At 42.1% G+C, this 22,202-nt stretch overlaps 1 protein-coding gene and 1 long non-coding RNA gene across 2 annotated transcripts in view; one reads left to right on the top strand and one right to left on the bottom strand.

Annotated features, from left to right (window-relative positions):
• LOC126543350 (synaptogenesis protein syg-2-like) overlaps positions 1–22,202 on the bottom strand; it is a 961,852-nt gene that overhangs the window by 374,743 nt on the left and 564,907 nt on the right. The gene's annotated exons all lie outside the window — the stretch shown is intronic.
• Positions 621–4,548, top strand: LOC140215254 (uncharacterized). The gene is made up of 3 exons (XR_011892202.1): positions 621–761; positions 1,756–1,851; positions 4,057–4,548. It is a non-coding gene; the product is annotated as an uncharacterized lncRNA (long non-coding RNA).

Genomic DNA, 22,202 nt, shown 5'->3' with positions numbered 1-22,202 from the left:
TCCTCTTCATGGACTTTGCGAAATGAATTCATCGCATTTCATTGTCTAAGTTTGTCGAACGACGGCTTTATATTGAACAGTGTTCTGGTGTGTTACGCACTTTCTTCGGTGTAATGTGTGGGTTTGCTTGCGTTTCTGGCTTTCCTCTTCAATGCGTCTAGTTCACTGGAATTCAAAGCTTGTATGACGCGAAAATAATCATTTAACTCCGACGACGCAGCAGCAGAGAAAAAGTGTCGGTTTGCGCTAGAAACAGAATTCACCAAAATATCTCTTGGAGAGGAGCAGTACACTCGTTACTTGTAGAAGGGGCTAACTTCTATGCTACTGGCAAAATTTCAACGGCGTGAAATCTCACGCCGAACTTGCAGTTTCAAGTTTTATTGCAGACTGAAAAATCGGTGCATTTCTGTACTTTCGCCGTTTCATAATGTCAGAAAGCAGCACTGCATTGCTAAAAACTTTAAAGAACAAAAAAAAACATCCGCAAGTTGTACATCCTAATTATGTTTAATGTGTGCTATGTAGTGTTGATTTTCGGCTATGAGGAACCCACTCTCCCCAGAATAGGCCTTAAGACTTTTCTAATGAGCTTTTGTTTCTCAGATTATGAAATTTATGAAATTTTTGTTATTCTCACCTAATATAATTTTGTTTCTGTACAGGATTAAAGTGGGAGAAGTCGACAGTAATAACAACGCCACCAAAGAAAGCAGGACCCCCGGCTCTCCAGTGCAACTATACAGTGGACTACAGCACCGGTAAGCAAAAAACTGTCCCAGAATGGCTTTTCATTACACTGAGAAAAAATAATATGCTTATGATGAAGCACACGAAGAAAAACCTGATATATTGCAAGCAGAAAAGTGTGGTGGGGCGCAGAAAAAGACAAGTGTTTGCAATATTGCTCGCATGCGGCTGACATTGAAGCACTTGCATGCGCTGTACTACCACTACAGGTAAACACACATTCACGAGCCCTCTCACTCATTTGCACTGATTTCACAAGATTGAGAAGTCACTGAGTCAGTGTAGGCGAGTGTAAATCAACGCAAGTGCAGATGGATGGCAGTAAGTGTAAGGGACATAAATGAGTACCCCCGAGTGCAAGCTGACAATCTGGGCCAATTAGTTTTACTTGCAAGTGTGGAGAAATAAGACTGTGATATAAAACATAAGCTCAAGCACATTTAGTTGATATCGGAGAGGACAAGCATACGTGAAATGTATTCATTGAGAAAGTGGAGAACGCAACTGAGCGTATTTTGCTTGCTTTAGTTGCTTTTTCAGATAATTACGTGTGTTCGTCTATTGTCATGGCTTGAATACTTCGTTTACACTTCGCACGCGCTCATTGTATTCAGAGGAACTAAGGATGGACATTGGTGCTAATAATGCCAGTGAAACTTCAAATACTGAGCTGAACCTTGAATGGTCGACCACATTCGCATGTCATTCACAATCTCACAGAAAAATTTGTGGATTTCAGTACCTGCGTCATTTCATAATGTTGTCAGAAAGCAGCCGTGCATTGCTAAAGAACTATGAAAGAATAAAAAAAAACATACCAAGTTGGAGATTTTCCTTATGTCTAGTGATTGCTATGTAGTGTTGATTTTCGGCTGTGAGGTACCCACTGGCCTCAAAATAGGCCTTAATTAGACCTTTTTTCGTGGCTTTTGTTGATAGAAATTATCAAATTTCTGCAATTTCTTTTTATTCCCACCTAACTAATATTTAATTTTTTCTATACAGCATTAAACCAGGAGAGGTTGACACTAATAACAACGCCACCAAAGAAAATAGAATACCCGGCTCTTCAATGCAACTATAGAGCGGACCACAGCACCGGTAAGCGCACATCAGGCCCAATATGGCTTTTCATTGCAGTGCGCAAAGATCAAATGCTTATGATGAAGCACAGAAGGAAAGGCTGACACTTTGCCAGCACAAAGTGGGGTGGGGCGCAGAAAGATACAAGTGTTTGCAATATTCATCGCATCTGGATGACATTGAAGCACCTGCAGGCGCTGGACCATCATTACAGCTAAACACACATTCAAGAGCCCTCTCGCTCATTTGTGCTGATTTCACAAGAGTGGGAAGTCACTGAGTTTAGGCGAGTGTAAATAAACGCAAATGAACGCTGAATGCCAGTAAGTGTAATGGACATAAATAAGTGCCCCTGAGTGCCAGCTGACAATGTGGGCCAATTAGTCATTACCTGTAAGTGTAAAGAAATAATGACTGTGAAATAAACCATAAGCCCAAGCCCACAGAGTTGATTTCGAAGAGGACAAGTTTATGTGAAATGTGTTTGTGCAGAATGTGGAGAACGCAACTGAGCGCATTTCGCTCGCTTTGGTTGCTTGCTGAGAGCATTACGTACGCTCGTCTATTTCCATGGCTTGAATACTTTGTTTACACTATGCATGCACTTACTGTATTCAGATTAAGTAGGGATGGACTTTCAAACACAGTGCTGTAACTCGAAAGGTCGAACAGAATCACATGTAGTTCACAATATCTTATGCGTTATGCACATGTGAAGTGTGTGATACGGAATGCGCTGCTTTCTGTAGTAAATTATTGCCACCTAGTTTTATAATGTTTAGATGGAAACCTGGGTATGTTGCTTGGACGTGATCTGATGTTAAATGTGCAAAGATGACAAACAAAGTGAGAAACACACATATCGGGTGCCTTATTTACTTCCAACAATGTTTAATCAGGAAAAAAAGACCCTATTTCATGCAAGGAGCACTATCATAGTTCATCTGTGCACATTTGTGATCAAGTAGTTCTTTTTTGCGATAATGAGATTGATGTAACACTCATGCACCTATCACCTGCCTCAATGATCCTTTTAGGCACAATTACTAATGTAACCCATTTGTCATGGCTCCTGGCAGGCGCGAAATTTTGGCTTACATTTGCAATCTGCACAATGAGTGGCCAGGTGGCCCTCTCTCCCCTTTCTAGCATTGTTTTGATATTGCCTCGGCCTATCATTCAGACCATTTATTGGTTTCTTCCACGTACTTTCTACCACATGACAAAGGAATTCCATAAACGACTCCTGCCTGACAATCAATGTATTAATTTTTTTTTATTGCTAACACAGGCCAGTGCCTTCCGAAAGAAAGGTTGATCATTCTGCACATCCTTGAAGGTTGCACGGGGCATTACATTACATTACATTAGCTCGCTGGCAATCTTCTTAAAATTATGCGACATGCGGTGTATGTAAGGTATGACGGCTACCTTTTTTTTCTCTAGATGGCTCCTGGGCCAGTTTGTGAGTTCGCAACTTCTTTAGGAATTTCGCTGCTACGGAAGCTGGCACAAGTTGTGGGTAGCCTGCCTCTATTAGCCGTTTAATCTGCTGTAGGAAATTCTCCGCAGCTTGATGCTGGCAGGACTTCAAAATGTTCAGCAGGCACATGTTAGCCATGATATATTTGACAAGCCTGACAAGACTGACTACACTCGCTTGACTAGATTGTCCGTCCATGTCATCGCGCCTTTCGCAGCATACCAGTTTTATAGTGCTGACACATACTCTTGGAAGAAGGAGAAAGAAAGAAAGATAGGCAGGTTAACCAGAGTAAAGACAAGTGAACTCTCTGCTGGGGAAAGGGTATAGAGGGAATGAAAGGAAACAGGAGAGCCGATATTTAAAATAAAAAAGGGAAAGAATGTGTGCACATCAATGCCATACAGCGCACTCTAACAGCAGCCCGCATGTCAAGTAGCAGGGCAACCAAGGGTGTTGAGCAGATTCTTGACACTGGTTCTCTCCCTCAACAAGGTGCAAATAAGTGCAGTCGAGTTTTGTTTTCTAGCCACACCACAATCAGGGCAGTCACATAAGAGATCTGGGATCGCTGTCTCAAAGCCTCTGAAGTTTACGGTTAACATTGAGACCTGTTTCGTGCAAGATCACAACTATACTGACCTTGAACAACTATTAAACAAAATATAGGCCTAACAAGACCAAAGTGAAAAATTTTCTGGAATTGTCTATCACTGAGTGGAATTTCTTTTTCTTTCAAGGTACAACGATCGACTAGAGGTCCAAGAGTCATCAGGACAAATAATTGTGAACATATATGCAGGATATCTGACGTGTTTGGATGACGAAGCCATTATCCCAATGTGAAGTACACATTCGAAAAGGCTTCTTTTTTCTCTTATTGGCAATGTATACATAAAGAACTTCCCTTGCATTACCCTGCACCCACCCAAATACTGCGACATGTGTGTGGACTGTGTGTCGCAGGATAAAGAAAATTATGTTACTTGGCTGCCACAACAGCTTTTCAAATCAAATATGTACACTTTGTTGCAGCGTTTTCATTTTTTTTTTCCTTTTTCATGCTAGTCATGGATAGCTATCTTTTCATTAGCTGGCAGAACTTTGCTGTCAAAGTTTCTCTTTAGATAACCTATCTATATAAGATGAGACCTTACGCTAAGATTGGGACGTGCGTGTGTTCTGTTCTTAATATTGTACTTATCTGCTATCTTACATAATTTTAGGTCTAAACAAAACATTTTTTTAATGAACGAGAAAGTGACGGACCGAGAGGTCCAATTTTTGTTGGTCACAACCGCACAAGTTCGTGTTCGTGCAATGTCATGCTTTATGCTTGTTTCACATTTTAAAATGTATAGGCGCGAACGCTGCCTATCTGGTTTTATATTTCCTGTGTAGTTTGACTTTTGCTTTTTACATTAAGAGCTTTGTGTTCAAGTTCTCATTTTGTGTTAAGAAGCTCCACCTTAAGCTATGCTACGGGCCTTGAACTCTCCCCCGATAAATCATAGCTACTATTATACCGATTACAAGAAAGCGTTTGATTCTGTCGAAACCTCAGCAGTCATGGAGACATTACGGAATCAGGGTGTAGACGAGCCGTATGTAAAAATACTGAAAGATATCTATAGCGGCTCCACAGCCACCGTAGTCCTCCATAAAGAAAGCAACAAAATCCCAATAAAGAAAGGCGCCAGGCAGGGAGAGACGATCTCTCCAATGCTATTCGCAGCGTGTTTACAGGAGGTATTCAGAGACCTGGATTGGGAAGAATTGGGGATAAAAGTTAATGGAGAATACCTTAGTAACTTACGATTCGCTGATGATATTGCCTTGCTTAGTAACTCAGGGGACCAATCGCAATGCATGCTCACTGACCTGGAGAGGCAAAGCAGAAGAGTGGGTCTAAAAATTAATCTGCAGAAAACTAAAGTAATGTTTAACAGTCTTGGAAGAGAACAGCAATTTACAATAGGTAGCGAGGCACTGGAAGTGGCAAGGGAATACATCTACTTAGGGCAGGTAGTGACGGCGGATCCGGATCATGAGACGGAAATATTCAGAAGAATAAAAATGGGCTGGGGCGCGTTTGGCAGCCATTCTCAGGTCATGAACAGCAGGTTGCCATTATCCCTCAAGAGAAAAGTGTATAATAGCTGTGTCTTACCAGTACTCACCTATGGGGCAGAAACCTGGAGCCTTACGAAAAGGGTTCTACTTAAATTGAGGACGACGCAACGAGCTATAGAAAGAAGAATGATGTGTGTAACGTGAAGGGATAAGAAAAGAGCAGATTGGGTGAAGGAACAAACGCGAGTTAATGACATCTTAGTTGAAATCAAGAAAAAGAAATGGGCATGGGCAGGACATGTAATGAGGAGGGAAGATAACCGATGGTCATTAAGGGTTACGGACTGGATTCCAAGGGAAGGGAAGCGTAGCAGGGGGCGGCAGAAAGTTAGGTGGGCGAATGAGATTAAGAAGTTTGCAGGGACGACATAGCCACATTTAGTAGATGGCCGGGGTAGTTGGAGAAGTATGGGAGAGGCCTTTGTCCTGCAGTGGGCGTAACCAGGCTGATGATGATGATGATGATGATGATTATACCGCCAGTCCAGACAGGGGGTCAGAAATCTTCCGCCTCTGGAAACTCTCCCAATAGATATTCGAGCTTAAAATGGGCATCCCATACCGAGGATGGACTCGGTCAAGATTCTAGGTCTCCTCATTGATGCCAAGGGCTGTAACTCGACGGCCCTCAACAGGCTCACTGGACAGGCTAGTAATGTCGTAAGACTGGTAGCCCGCGTCTCAAATCGAAGAGGTGGTCTCAAAGAGGACAATTTGCTCAGAGCTTATCAGGCATTCTTCCTGAGTCATGTCATCTACATCGCGTGGTACCTTAATCGGGGTAAAGCGGAAAAGGCCAAGCTCGACTCCCTAATCAGAACCGGCCTCAAGCACGTGCTGGGCCTTCCGCAGTCCACAAGCACTGAGAAGCTGCTGGAGCTAGGACTCCATAACACCATTGATGAGCTATTAGAAGTTCACACAGCGGCTCAGATAATGAGACTTTCATCCACTAAGCCAGGGATTAAGATTTTAGAAGAAGCGGGAATCCAACCCAGACATGAACCAGCGACCAAAGTTAGCTTGACCCGGGAAACCAGAACTCGCATCATGGTGGACCCCGTCCCGCACAACATCCACCCAGTGCATAATGAGGGTAGAAGATTCGCGAGAGCCAAGTTCATCCTTAAGAAGATCAATCAGCAGAAACTAGAAGCTCTCTTTGTCGATGCTGCCAGATATGACAGTGGGGATAAGTTCGCTGTCTCGGCGGTAGACGCGGAGGGCAACCTGGTCAATGGAGGCTCTGTTTATACGAAGTTTGCCCATGTGGCAGAGGAAACGGCAATCGTTCTGGCTTTTCACAGCTCAAAAGTTCCCGATATCGTCTTCTTGAACTCGCGCACGGCGGTTAGATCCTTCTCGTCCGCCCTCATATCTGAACACGCGAATAGTATTGCGCTTAAAGCACTTCAAATGAATAGGGAGAGCAGCGAAGGAGGATACCATATCTCGTGGTTCCCAGCCCATCTAGATAGCTCAATTAACCCGCTTGGATGTAATCCTAACGAGCAGGCCCACCGGAGAGCGCGCGATTTCACGCACCGCGCTGCCGCGGGTAGCCAGGGTTGAAACGAGGTCAACATCCACAAAGATCCATTATGTAGTTTTCATTAAATTGTATCCCATTATCGACTAGGCAGGAGGAAATTTGCACCCCCCCACACAAAATTGAACAAACCTCAGGCTACCACACTGAGACTCCTGCAAACCCGTTCGTAACCACTCCAAGGTCCCTTAACAAGATAGATCCTGAACACTCACAGTCGTGCCCCAAATGTGGTCATGACTCATGCTCTTTTGACCACATGCTCTGGCTGTGCCCAGCCATTAACGCCTCTCCACCCATCACGAAAGAACATTGGCAGGAATCTTTCAAGAGCAGCAATCTCCACATTCAACTCCAGGCTGTCCAGAGGGCCCACGACATTGCGGCGGGACTTGATCTCCCGGTCCCATCGTGGGCGGAGCCACCAATTTGATCTTCGGGAGCCTCCAGCTTTTGCTCCCCAAGATCTCAGTCCCTCAGGACTCAAATAAAGTTCTCGTCATGTCATGTCATTCTCCTTTGAAAAATATGTTCTGTGTCTAAGTCTGCATAAACATGTCTGATTTATGTACAGCATGCTTTCAGGTTGCGTACACAGATGAAATGGATATGCCGCTAAAGCATACTTCAGGTAGTAAGAGAAAAACTTATGCTTTTAATAACTGTGTATATGGATGCACTTGATATAACAAATATAACGTAGGCAGAGACACTCATCTACTGTACAGGATAGCTTAATCTCGATTTAATTTTTTCTTCGAGATAATTGGGTAAGCAAGCGTGCAGTCCAAAAAAAAATTATGAGGTTTTACGTGCCAAAACCACTATCTGATTATGAGGCACGCCGCATTTCGACCACCTGGGGTTCTTCGACCACCCGGCATCCTTTAACGTGCACCTAAATTTAACTACAGGGGTGTTTTCGCATTACGCCCCCATCTAAATGAGGCCTCCGTGGCCGGAATTCGGTCCCGCGACCGCGTGCTTAGCAGTCTAACACCATAGTCACTAAGCAACCGTGGCGGGTGCGCCCAGTGCATCTCACCTGCTTGCAACCACTGCCTGGCACACCTTACTTTGCATGACACACAGCACAATAGCGTCGTGCGTGCTTAATGCAGCCCGTCCACTTGAATACAGTTGTCATATTTTATTATATATATATATATATATATGTGTGTGTGTGTGTGTGTGTGTGTGTGTGTGTGTGTGTGTGTGAGTGTGTGTGTGTGTGGACATAACTAAAGGTACTTTGTGCATGAATATGGCTCGTCCTCCGCACGGAGAAATGCTTGCATTCCAGACAGCAGAAAGTGCTCATTGAGGTAATGCTGATCATACAAATGCAGCCCAAGACAATGGTCGCAGCTATGCTCGTGCCTGCACGTGCCACCCTGGTGCGCCTTCTCCTGTGCCCAACTGCGACTGCGCTACATGGCTGCCGGAAGATTGACATCGTCTTCGCTATCGACGCCTTGTGCGGCCATTCGCGTTGTGTTGCTCGCCCCAGGACACTACTACGCCGGCGCTAGCTGCGTCGGAGGATATATGAGGGAACCACCAACGTACTCGGGAACTTTTTAAACAGCGGACTTAGGAATTGGACGGCTAGTAAGAATTCGTTCTCCCCGCTACAGGTTGGTTACATACTTCCATACAATTATTTTCGTCCATGTTGCGTACTCATCTGCGGCTGCTGCCATAAGTGTTGCTTTGTGATTTTGCTTGCTAAGCAATATGCCTACTAATACTGAACTTGCCAAGAAAATTGAGCACCTTGAGTCCTTGCTTCATGCTAAACTGGATAACCTGATTGATGATCTTGTGTCTAAAATTTCCAAAAAGCTACAAGATCAGGGTCTTGGTAACCTCGGTTCACTTGTTGAGAGTGTGCGTTTTATGAGTGACCAATATGATTCAGCACGCTCGTCTGTCGATGAATCGGTCAATTCAAACAAAATGCTGAGGGCCGAAAACGAACAGCTGTCCAAGAGGATTGCAGATATGGAGCAATACAGCAGGCTGAATAACGTTGAAATCAAAGGCATCCCTTGTACACAAGGCGAGGATTGCGCAGTTATATGGAAAACCATTGGAGGACTAATTGAATACCCTGTTTCATCGACAGACATTGATGCAGTTCAGTGTGTGGCCAGCAAAAAAACCGAAAAAAGCATGCTCGCGCGATTCTGTTCACGCGAAAAGAAAAATGAATTCCTTCGCAAAGCGCGTAAAGCACGTCTGCGTACGTCCCAGATCGGGATGTCTGGAAGTAATGATAGTCCTGTTTTTGTCAACGAACATCTTACTATGACCAATAAGAAGCTGTTTAGCAAAGCGCTTGCTCTAAAGAGGAAAAGAAATGGCGGTTCCTGTGGATTGAGAATTGTCATATCAAGGATCGTAAGTCTGATGACAGCAGGGTCTTTTGGATAAATGGGGAATCTTATTTTCTCGTAATGACTTGACACTGAGCTCTGCAGTTTATCTTTTCTGTTTCATAATCTTTGTTTTATATCATCATGGCACTATTTCACCTGACGAAACAAAATCATTGCTCTCTAATTCTGCCTGTTCGTTACTGCACATCAATGCGCGTAGTTTGTGCAAAAATTATGACAGCATTGTGGCCGTCTCTGAATCGTTCTGTCATTCCTTTTCATTTCTGTGTGTTACTGAAACGTGGTTAGGCTCTTGTGGTGCCAATCTGTATGATTTTCGCTCGTACAATTCAGAATATTGTCACCGTGATTGTGGTGGTTAGGGCGGCTCGGCTATATTTACATCGTTTGAAATTAAGTACAAGCGTAGGCTTGACTTGCCTTTGAATGTTTTAAACTGTGAATCCATGTTTCCACTTCCTGCAATATGAATAATTTGATAATTGCATGCATTTATCCTTCCAAACCTTCATCTTTCTCGGGTTTTCTACGTAATCTTGCCGCAGTACTCAACATAATATCGGCTGAAAACAAGAAAGTTTTACTGGTTGGTGACATCAGTGTTAATTTATTGGACGCATAACAACACCACAATAGCATATACTGATTGCTTTCTTGGTTTCGGGCTTGACTCACTAATTTCATCCCCTACGCGATTTTCATCCAATGGAACTGGTACTCTTCTTGACCACGCGTTAAGCAATATCACACCAACGCTACACGCAGGCGTCATTTATCTACTTATCACTGATCATCTTCCCGTATTTGTAACTTTTGCCGCGAAAATACCTCGCTATAACACGTGCCATTTTGCTTCTAGCTTAAATCAGGACAACTTTATCAATACAATTCATGGCACTGACTGGTCTTCCATTGGCAACTTTCATGATCCCGAAAGAGCGTTAGATAATTTCTGCTCCTTGTTTCTTAAAGCTGTGTATGCTAACACTAAAAGTGTGAAATGCAAGAAAATATTTAAATTTCCCGAGAGTCCCTGGTTAACAAAGGTGTGTTAACTAGCATGCGAAAGAAAGATAATCTATATAGGAAAAAAAAGCCATTCAATGTGGGTCTAAAACTTGGGTATAAAAATATAGCATCTTGTACAATAACCATCTAAAAAAATCAAAACGACTTTTTTATGAAAAATAATTTGCTAAGACAAAATATATCCCCATGATAAAATGGAAACGTTTCAATGACTTTTTGATTAGACCACAGGTTAGTATAATAATTGATAAAATAAATTATAAACAACAAATCTACACTGAGGCATCCGGCATTGCTAACTCGTTTATTGATTACTTCTATGCGATATACAATAAGAGTCAGTAGCTTCATCTTATCCTCTTACAGGTTGTAACCATTCATTTTTTGTCTTTCCTCTTACCCATGATAAGGTGTGTTCTACAATCCTAAATGTAACAGAAAAACTCTAGCAGGGGCTTACATAATATTTGTGCTTATCACTTAAAGTTCGCTGCTTCATATATTGTGGAAATAATAAGCTATATAATTAGTCTCATTTTTAAATGTGGTACCTTTCCGAGCTTACTTAAGAATGCCAAGTTAATACCGGTGCATAGAAAATGGTGATATTACAGAGGTCTTAAACAATCGCCCTATCTCTATTCTGTCTTCAATGAGCAAAATTATATAAAAAAATATTTCTGAGACGTCGTAACAAGTACCTTAACAAATTTAAGTTGCTAAAGCCTTGCCAATTCGGTTTCCGTGCACGTGGTTCAACCAGTTTATATTAACTACCATTAAGCGATTTCTTAAGGTCTTCCATCGAGAACGGCGATCTCCTCGGTTCTGTATTTCTTGATTTTGCTAAAGCCTTTGACACCATTAATCATGATATTTTATCTACTAAACTGGAATCATTTGGGTGTAATTGGTTCACCTTTAACCTTTTAAAAAGATTACTTAATCGCGAACAATTGGTCTGCATAGGCGGCATTTATTCAAATCTTAAGGTCATTATTCAAGGGGTACGGCAGGGCTCCATACTTGGGCCTTTATTGTTTTGTATCTACAACAATGATTGACATGAATGCATTAATCTTCCTGAAGTTGTCCTTTACCCTGATGATACCACCATTACCATGTCACATAAATTGTTAACGCTAATCACTAAGCTGAATAACGAATTGACCAAAGTTATTTAATGGTATTGTTTAAACAACCTAATTTTAAAGCCACTTAAAGCTCGAGTCATGATTTTTAAAACATCTAAAAAAATTCTCCCTTATCTACCCCAAGTATCCACAGGCCATCATTTATGTCAGCGGCTCATTGTGTAACTTTCCTTGGCCTAAAATTAGACCCTAACTTGAAGTTTAATAATCGTATAGCTTATGTTAAACAAAAAACTGCTTTTGGTATAAGAATTCTTATTAATTCTCGTCCATTTTTTTTTTCTGTTCACGTCTCATTGTCTTTACACTTTGCCTTCATACATAATCACATCACATATGGCATTACTTCGTGGGGAAATACATATAACTGTCACCTTTAGTTCATACAGCACATTCAGAACCAGGCCATCCACATTATTACCAAAGTTCCCTTACTCAATGCTTTTGCGCCTCCTTCAGGCTAACTTCATTCTTGCTATAGCTGGCTTGTTAAAACTTTATTTACTTATCAATGTGCTTAAATCACTTAACCAACAGCTCGCGTGTCAATTAATAGACTCTAGGTTTCTCGCAAATACCAATAGCGCTAGGTTTGCCCATAATCCCAACTTTCCATTACCCAAATGCAACACGATCTATGGCAAGATGACTTCTTTCTCCTCGGCGAATAAATTGTGGAATGACTTGCGCCATGCCCTTAAATCATAAACATCTTTGCTTGCGTTGAAAAATGATCTTTAAAAAATTCATTTTGTATAAATATAGTTGCTCTGATTCCCTTATTTTGTATATAAAGTTTGTACTTCACTTGTTAAATAGTGTGTATGTATGTAAATAGTATGCATGTATGACTCCTTGCATAAGAAGTGAAGGTATTCCTTTTCACTACTTTGTTCACTTTTTATTTACTTGTAGATAGCATAATTTTATACTGCTGTACCGTTTTTACCAATCTTCTTAACCGTGGGTTCCACTGCAGTCGTTTGACTTTGGGACCCTCGCCTGTATACTATTAACAAGCAACTATGTACCTTTAATTAATAATAAACTGAAACTGAATGGCGTTTATTCCATGTTCATTTTGCGTCAGAGCCATCGACTTGAAAGGCTAGGAATGGAGCCGTTGTCAGCTTCAATACGCGGGCAAAATCGCTCCCCGTTATACATCTTCAAACAGCTGAATAGCTATTTTGACCACCAATGCCGCGCTAACCTGGTGGCTCTAGCGCTTCGGCCCTGCCTGCCGCATTCCGACTGAAATGCAAAAACGGTTGTGTCACCCTTTGGGGAGCAGGTTAATTAGTCACTAGTGGTCACAATTAACCCCTACCTCTCCATTACTGCGTCCTTCGTAATCCACAGTAGTTTCGGGATGCTAAGCCCCACAATATAAATTGTTTACCCGCGCCTTGATTTCTTTCCTCCCTTCCTTCTTTGAACATCGATGGCACTGCAGGCTGGGCTACGGTAGCTAGTCGCAACGTTACATGTGCCCGGCCGGTAAAGAGTTGTAAACAAGCTATTGTGTGGAAAGCAGTGAAGCTTCCGATGTTTGCAATACAGTTACGGTAAACTGACGAACGGAGACAGTGACGCGCCTTACTGCTTTAATATAAGCACTGAATCAGTAACTACAACGCAGCAGCATAAAACGCACGGTTAGAGAGCATTTTTCTCGTACTCAGAAAAGCTATACATTTCACTCTTACGGACGGGGCACCCCTGCTGCGGCCAGCGGAAGCTAATAGAAATATTCGTCGGTTGAACAAACTTAGACGTGCCGGCAAAATACCGTCCGCTTATTGGACGTCTCAGAATAGTGGAGCCGTATTGCCGTTATACCGTCGAGGCAGCGCAACTATGAAGCAAGGGCAGTTACCTGTATTTGCAGGTGAGCATGTTGGCGGCGGAACATATTTGACTGAGCCTTGTGAACAAGGTTCAAAGTTTCTCAGACAATGCCAAGTTCCCAGTTAAACAGCGATTGCAGCGAAAAATCGGCAGCATAGCGAATAAAGACAAAACATTGAAGAATAACATTCGCCTGGCAAAGCAGTTTTTGTTTTCGTGCGGCTCCCATGGTCGGTTATCTCACTCCTTTTAGCCTTTACCTCCGCACATGACAGCTGTTCAAAGCGGTAGTCGTATACTGCTACTTATTTAAATACATCCACATACCAACCACATAAGCATCGGGAACAGTTACACGAACTATTTGTATACCACACACAGTCATCGACGGTGACTAATCGACATAAAACGGCAGCCTCGGAGCACAAATGTATGTACAAATAGCTATGCGAATCCTACGTGTCAGAGTAGTGATGTGGTGTAGTGTTTATAGTGTTCGGTTGTCACGCGTATACGCGGATTCGAGTCCCAGTGTGTCCATGTTTGTGTACTGTGTGTTTCGATGGTTGTGTGATGAGTATTACCAATTTCATATAATATGGTTTTAAGCTACATGTATGAAACCTCATGGAAAACGATTCTGGGTGGTACCTGTCCGTAAAAAAAACATGATTTCATGAAAAATGCCTGTTGGGCCACATAAACTTTAGCCGCATAAATATTTGAGCCCCTTAATTAATAAGCTGGATAGATTTTATCTGAAATAGCGCATAAAGATTTGGCGTTATGCGTGACATTTTCCAAGCGACCCTTCTCTACAACGAATGGGGCCGTTTAAATGCGCGCCGCATATGCAAGAGCCGCATAAAATAGGACACATACGCAGTAGGCCACTTGAAGTGAGCCGTTTATCAGCGTCGAAATTTTGATCTACTTTGCTAATTATATGCGTTGTTTTAATCCGGTATTGACTGAGGGTGTACTTTTACAAACTGCCCAACCTCATCTGCTTCTTAAACATTAGCCGAAAATGAATTGCATGCTTCATAATTGTGACCTACCTGCGTGACCATTTATTTCTGTGCCTTTTTTTATTTCATTATATTGTGCACATAATCCCAATTTATTGATCGACACCTGAAACGTATCTTATAGATTGTTGCATCTTTTGTAAACCTAACTTTTATACCTTGTATTACTGTATCATTACTGAGCACCATTGTTTATTTTTGCAAATTGTTTACCTCTTTTCTTGTTCTTTATTCTTGAATCTATTGCCTTGTATTATTTGGCAGTTACTGCATGCCATCATTGCTAATTGCAAGCCTATTTTATTACCTCTTGTTATTCTTGAATTTAGTGCGGTGGATTATCTTTTAAATAATACCCACTACTTTGTTCACCTCTGTCAATTTGGTACCTTTTAGATTACTTCTTCTTTTTCGTAATGTTATTACGATGTATTACTTTATAATCTTGCCTACCATATTATTTGCCTTTGCTAATTGCCTATGCATTGTGTGCAATCTAAATATTGTGATAATTATGGGTGCATTGCAAGATAACTATGTACATGCAGTACCTCTGATGATCCCTGATAGTATGTACAGTAAGTATAAGTGAAGATATCCTTGCGTATTGAGGCGGCACCTCTATTTTTCCTTTCATCGCTCAAATTCAAACAATCAGTTCTTGTATATGACACATCTTTTCAAAATAGGTGAGACCATCAGCAATGAACACTAGCTGTGGCCGCCCCCTTTTCTGTTCCGTTTTTTGGAACACACAGCCCGACATCACTTTAACGAACGCCACATGGCCACCTTGCTCGAATTTCGCGCACTTCGGTGCAGCTGGCCCGGTACAATGGCTTTGAGGCGGAACCATACTCGCGCGCGACGTTGCCACAAGGTCTCCTTTTACATACGTATGCTCAACGGCATAAACTGTCTATCTCCCACACCGCAACGGGAATGCCGCCCCCCATCCCCCCGGTAGTGCCGGTGTTCATGCGCGCCAAGGCACGTACTCAGGGAGGGCCCGACCCCTTCTCCGTCCCCCCCCCCCCCAAATCAAGCAGCATACCCCCATGCCCATGTTTCCACTCCTCACACACATTGCTAAAGCACCACCAAATCAATCTTGAGTCTTGACAGCTATTCGACAGTCAACACTGGGCTGCTGGTGCAGTACTATTATGGCCGAGGCGTAGTAGCTGTCGGTGATCTGGACAAGGGAAAGGACACTGAACTGAGGGATTGAAACATATTGATATTCTACCCACTAAAAACGGGGAATGTTTCCGCCTTTCCATTATTTCGATTTTTGTTCCGAAATCTCAAGGTGCTGCCGCTGGAAAGGCCCCAGTGGTATCTATGATAAAGTGTGTAAGCGCAACTGAACGAGGACGTAGAACAAAACATATGCATGGAGACAGCACTAACCTTCAACTATATATTTTCACCAACATCAATAAATATATACCGTACGAGTGGAAACATTATGCAAAAAAGAGGTGAGGTGTGTAGACCTCTTTTTTGCATAATGAATCCTTACCAACTAGCTCAGCTTTCTGTAGTTCTGAGCGGAAACAAACAAGACAGCAAAAGAAGGAACATTCAGTGGTGCATGTCGATGACCCGAACACGTGTCCAAGGCATGGTCAAAACATTGCGATAGTTACAAAGATAAACCGAGGAATCGTATCTCATTTTCAAATAGCGACACTGATGGCTTGCTCACGCACTTTTCCTCTAAATTTGCAATTTCAAAGGTCTCCACAATCTCCTTTGTCATCCTGCTATGAGTCCTACACAACATAGAAGCACATTCAAACATGGGTTTGCAGGGACAATCTGGGGAATGAATGCCCAAATGACCCGAGATTACCCTAGTGACGTTACATTGATGCTCTTTTAGTCCATCATTGATGCATGTGAGAGTTCGACCAACATTCATTCTTCCGCACGAAAGCGGAATGACATAGACAACGTTATGAGTGTAGGTTACAAATTGTTTGCGATGTTGAGTATATATATATATATATATATATGGAACATCCGTTCCTCTCGTTATTTTCTGAATTAACCTCTTGGTGTTACTTCTGTAGACGCTCAGGGGAAGAGAAAACCACGCCCACCCCCGAATTTCCCGCTATTCTTCTGATAGTATGTGAAGTACAATGAATGTATTGTACCACAGCAACCATCTTTTCTCCAGCAGTGAAACTACTTCCCTTCGATGGGTTCTTACCCTTCCTGCTCAAGCGCTCCGCGACAGACGTGAGCATACGCATCGGGTAACTAGAATCTGCCAGGTACTTGGCCTGATCTCTGAAACTGGTTTCCACCTTGTGGTCACTTGACTTCATGATAGAATTATTAAAATACGATGTTAGTACTACGTGTTTAACGAGCAAAGAAGCTATGCAAATGTTTGAAAGTAGATCGCTTATCCTGGTCTATAGAAAAAAGTATAAAGGGGGACTTTGATTTGTTTTTCTGAGCAAAAACGTACAAGCCGGAATGTCCCCACCTAGTTATGGTGTCAGAGCGGCAGAAAAATGTAGCGACGTTTTTACAAAAGTACTTAAAGCTCTTGCCAATTGACGACCCATTTTTGGTAACTAAGTCTTAACAACTGGTGGAATTCTTTAACGACTGCCAGGACAGGAACCTTGTTGCTTTTTCTATTGACCCAATAGACCTGTACTATTCTCTCGTGCAGAATGACGTGACGAAATGTGTAACTAACTGGACTCAAAATTTTGAAGTGTTTGGATTTCAAAACCCTTCCGGTTTGACCTGCGACAGATTTTTAGAACATTTTAGCTTTTATGTTAACTCGACTTACGCGACTTCGGAGGGAAATGTCAAGCAAAAAGATGGCGCATACCCATCGGGGCGTGTATTGCTCCCTGCTGAAGTGACTTATATCTAGCTAACCGTGACCAGGTTCTTAATGAACACCTGAAAAATAACACAGAGGCGCTATAACGTAAAACCATTCCAAACTTTTCTATTCGAATTCTGCAATCAGCCCTCCGCGATTAGTGAAAAACTTTTTTGGACCACCCCCCCTTAACCTGTCTTTCACGCGACGTCACGAAAACCGCGATAGCTACCGATGTTATGTGACGTGTACACACTGATTATGTATGATTTGACCGAACGAAGGAAAAATAATAATTTCTAATTCGTCGCCTTTTCGCCATTAGCCCTCGGCTATTGGCCAAAAGGTTTCGGGCTGCACCCACCTCACCTGCCTTTCACGCAACGTCACAAAACCGCAAGGACTCACCACGTCAAAGTGACGTGTACGCGTTGAAGGTGCATTAATACGCCGAACAAAACTGAATTTTCTTCTGAATAGCCGCAGGCTGCCCCATTCCGAAAGGAATAAAAGATGGCTGCCGCCTATCGCTCAGGCACTGGCTAATCGCACTTGCCGGAGAGCATGGGTTTATTTGCGCGTAATAAAGCTTTTTGTGTGGCCGTGTAACGTTTTCGAGCACTTTCGGGACGTTTACAACCTCGTTCTTCCCACTCTTTTTTGTTGAGGATCAATTTTAGCGTCATTCTTAAGCTTAAGTTGCATGCCGCCGCGATTGTCGACGAGCCACCGTAAGCTAAGTAAGGGAAAGCGGACCAATCACAGAAGCCGGCACCATCCTTCTCATCCGGTTATCGATTTTCAGTGCAGTGGCTCGGCCCCACCGAATCCCCCTCCACTTGAGCATGCTCCTCACCTCTTGCGAGCCAATTAGATAAGACAAGCCGCTCTGCGTAGGCAATGTTATTCGTTTTTCAAGCAAACAAAAGTGACCTCCTATGAACGAGGAGAGCGTTTGATTGGTCTGTTGAGAGAACCCTGCGGGTGACCGCCCGATGCTTGCGTCGGCTGTTACACAAGTTTGACGTCAGGAGATTGGAATAAAAACATATTGGAATAGTTTTACGTTATAGGGCCCCAGATGTCGTGAAATTGTTCAAATTTGTTGACGATTTCTTAATTATTTTCAATAACGAATCAGATAATTTTAACTCCGTGGTTTCAAAAACCGTAACCTCGTTCACTGAAGTGTTGTGCCCTTTGTCGTTGACGCATGAAGTCGCCGTAGGCAATTTCATAATGTATTTAGATTTGGGATTGTACTTTTCACCTCAAAAGGTCTACTGGAGCTATCAGCCAAGAGGCAATAAGCATGTCCTACCATTTTTTTCCCCTCATTCAAAGCTCGCCAAACTCGCAGTAGTCACATCATATTTGAATAATTCTGATGAACTCATCTGACCACAAAGTGAAAACCAGTTCCAGGGATCAGGCCAAGCGCCTGGCACACTCTGGTTACCCGATGCGTATGCACACCTGTCGCGTAGGGCTTCAGCACGAAATGTAAAAACGGATCGAAAGGAAGCAGTTCCAATGAGAGTCCAAAGAAAGTTTATGTGGTACCATACATTCATTGCATTTCACCTAATCTCAGAAGAATAGCGGCAAATTCTAGGTGGACGTGGTTTTCTATGCCCCTGAGCGTCTACAGAAGCTATGCAAATAGGTTAAGAGAATTACAAAAGGAACACATGTGCTACTCAACACCGCAAGCCATTTGTAACCTTCACTCATAACGTTGTTAATGTCACTCCGCTTTGGCGCCGAAGAACGTAGGTTGGTAAAACTGGCAGATGCATTAATGAGAGACTAAAAGAACAGCAATATAACGTTAGTAGTGTAATCTCGGGTCATTTGGGCATTCATTGCCGAGATTGTCCCTGCAAAACCATGTTTGAGAGCACTTCTATTTTGTATACGGCTCATAGGAGGATGACAACGGAGATTACGGACGCCTATGAAATTGCAAAATTAGAGGAAAGGTGAGTGAGCAAGCCAGCAGTGTCGTTATTTGAAAAAGAGATACGATTCCTTGGTTTATCGTTGTAACTATCGCAATGTTTTTACCATGCCTTGGACATGTGTACGGTTCATCGACATGCACCACTGAATGTTCCTTCTTTTGCTGTCTTGTTTGTTTCCGCTCGTACGGTATGTATTTATCGATGTTGGTGAAAATATATAGTTGAAGGTTAGTGCTGTCTCCATGCATATGTTTCGTTCTACGTCCTCATTCAGTTGCGCTTAGACACTTTATCATGGATTCAAACCAACTAGCCCGCCAACGTGTTTTAACCTGGTGTTATCTTTTCAACGACCAACGTTTCAAAGCCATTCCAAAGAAATATGAAAGTTTCAATCATGTCCTGCAATAACCGCTAAACTGAACTAAATATGAATGTCAGCCGTTACCTCGTCTTGTCTTTCCTTAATTGTAAAGCACGTTTCGTGCAAAATTGGCAACGGAAAACAAGAGTCGCAAGGCGCTGAGAAATTAAGCAATCAATTAAGGGAGAGAGCCGAGGCAACAACCAAACAGGAAGTAAAAGGAAACAATTTTGTGTTGGTTGCGAAAATATTTACGGTTTTAAATCTTTTCATTTAAGGAGGACGTAGAGAAAACACCGCCGTAAGTGGATAATAATTCCGTGTGTCTTGAATGACGCTTCAGAGTCACCACTCGAGCGGCCCGACGTAGGCTGCGATTATGTGGGTGTTTTTTTAACCTTGCGCGGTGGTCGCAGTGCTTCGGCAACCGCAGCGTTCTGCGGTATGCGCGGTCACGGGAGTGGCGGCCACGCATCGTTACGAAACTTCCCAAATAACAATGCCAGTCGGTTTTGGGATTTAACCTGGTGCAGCTGTAGATGAGGGATCCTAAAGAACTGTGATTGTTTCGCAAACATATCTTTCTCTGTGATTCTTCCAGAGCTTATTCAAAAAACGCTATTAGAAATCTTTATTTTACGCTTTCGCCTGTTTACTTGTTCTTGGCAGTGTATACGCCTGTGAGATACACCTTATTTCATTTCTCCTTTCCGGCTTTACACGCTTTTAAGGTGAACGCGGAAGGCATTATTCATCGTTCGTACTAGTAAAGATACCACCCTCTCATTTGCATAGAAAAGTTACCTTGGATTGCTCAAGTAATTAACTCAAGGCCTTGTTTATTTAAGTTGATTTACGATTGAGTCATTTACTGAGATGTACCTGTAAATGTTGCAGCTATTTTGTCGTCGGCTTGCGCACAACGAAGAAATTACTACATGACCAAATAAGATAACATGAGACGATATGAAAACATTTCGGCAATAAAGCAGCTTTGGCAAACGTAGGTGAACAGTGCATTGAACATTTGTTTAAAAATCAGAAAACACTGCAACGAAACTGCTCGTCTCACTATTTCTGCGATTGGACATAAACATAAGGTCAATAATACACAATAAGTCAATAAAGCACAACCAATAGAAAATAGACAATAACTAAGAAAACAATGTGACAAGCCCGAATAAATCAACTGCATAACACCCACGAACGTGCACACGCTATTACTATTATGTATTACATGAAACAGATCAGCCATCACAATTATAATGCGAATTATTCTATTTATTTTTCTTTAATTTAAACAAAAAGGAGGAAGAGAAACATACAGAAGCGGCAAGTGCTCACGGGTTACAGGTTGTCGATATGCACAATTCTTTAGTGTTCATGTTGAGCGTGTGTTATATGTATTCAAATTTTTGAATTAAATCTCGCAGCGTTGTCACAGTATATAAGAATTACAAAAAAGGCCCATACTCGTATATAACGGCTAGCAAAAACATAACACTACTGCACAATACTGGCGAACCATAAAACAGTTGTAGGCGAAATCATCTGCACTGCACTCGTTTATTATTTAAGGATTTTCCTCAGTGACTCTTCCTTTTTCTTGACAGAACATATTTGAACTTTCAGACTATTGATTTATATAACGGCATTAAAAATGTCGGCAGTTTATATGGCCTGTTTCCTCCACAATAACTGATTCCTGTACAAGCTGGAGATATAAACGATATAAGGCACAGAAAATAATGACGAGTAGTTTATCACTCATGCGCGTGATGCGATAATGATTGTTATGTAAATCTTAAGACATACACTTGCTGAAATAGACTATACACACCTACACTGTTCGCTTTGCCATATTTATTTATTTATTTATTTATTTATTTATTTGTACATGCTGTAGCCAGACATTTGGGAAAAGCACGAGTAGGAAAAGAACAACGAATTTCACAGATACAATGCAACTGCTAAATAGCAATAAGAAATTCATCTCAAGGGCATTCGCGTACATTCCAGGGCAAAGTATTCCAGCCCTGAATATTACGAGGGAAAAAAACTGTACGTCTCAAAGAGAGCTATATGGAACAGTATTTAGAGCATGATATTGAACATTTTTAGCCCCCTGAAGCATGATATTCTTCAGGGGGCTAAAAATGAAATATAATCCTGGGAAGAACAACGTGGGTGAATATACATAAATGTGCAAAAACTTCAAACAAAGTGACCACGTTTCTGTAGTGTGATAAAGCTCAGGTTAGAAAGGTTAGAAGAGGGTGAAAAATATCTATCATAATGACGACAGATAAACCTAACAGCCTTTTTCTGTACTGATTCTAACCATTTGACGTGTTTTTATGATGGGGATTCCATGTGATAGAGGCGTACTCCAATATTGGACGTATTAGGGTTATATAGGTTAACAGTCTAGTGTGCTTCGGTGTGGATCGGAGCGTGCGCTGCAAATGACCGAGGTGTCAAAGAGCTTTTTTGCATGTTAGTTCAATGTGCGAAGGCCCTGACTTATCGTGCGAAAAAGCAACTCTCAA

Source organism: Dermacentor andersoni, chromosome 1, assembly GCF_023375885.2.
Source record: "Dermacentor andersoni chromosome 1, qqDerAnde1_hic_scaffold, whole genome shotgun sequence".
NCBI lineage: Eukaryota > Metazoa > Arthropoda > Arachnida > Ixodida > Ixodidae > Dermacentor > Dermacentor andersoni.
Note: the sequence above shows the minus strand (reverse complement) of the source record. Positions and strands in the feature narration are given on the sequence as shown.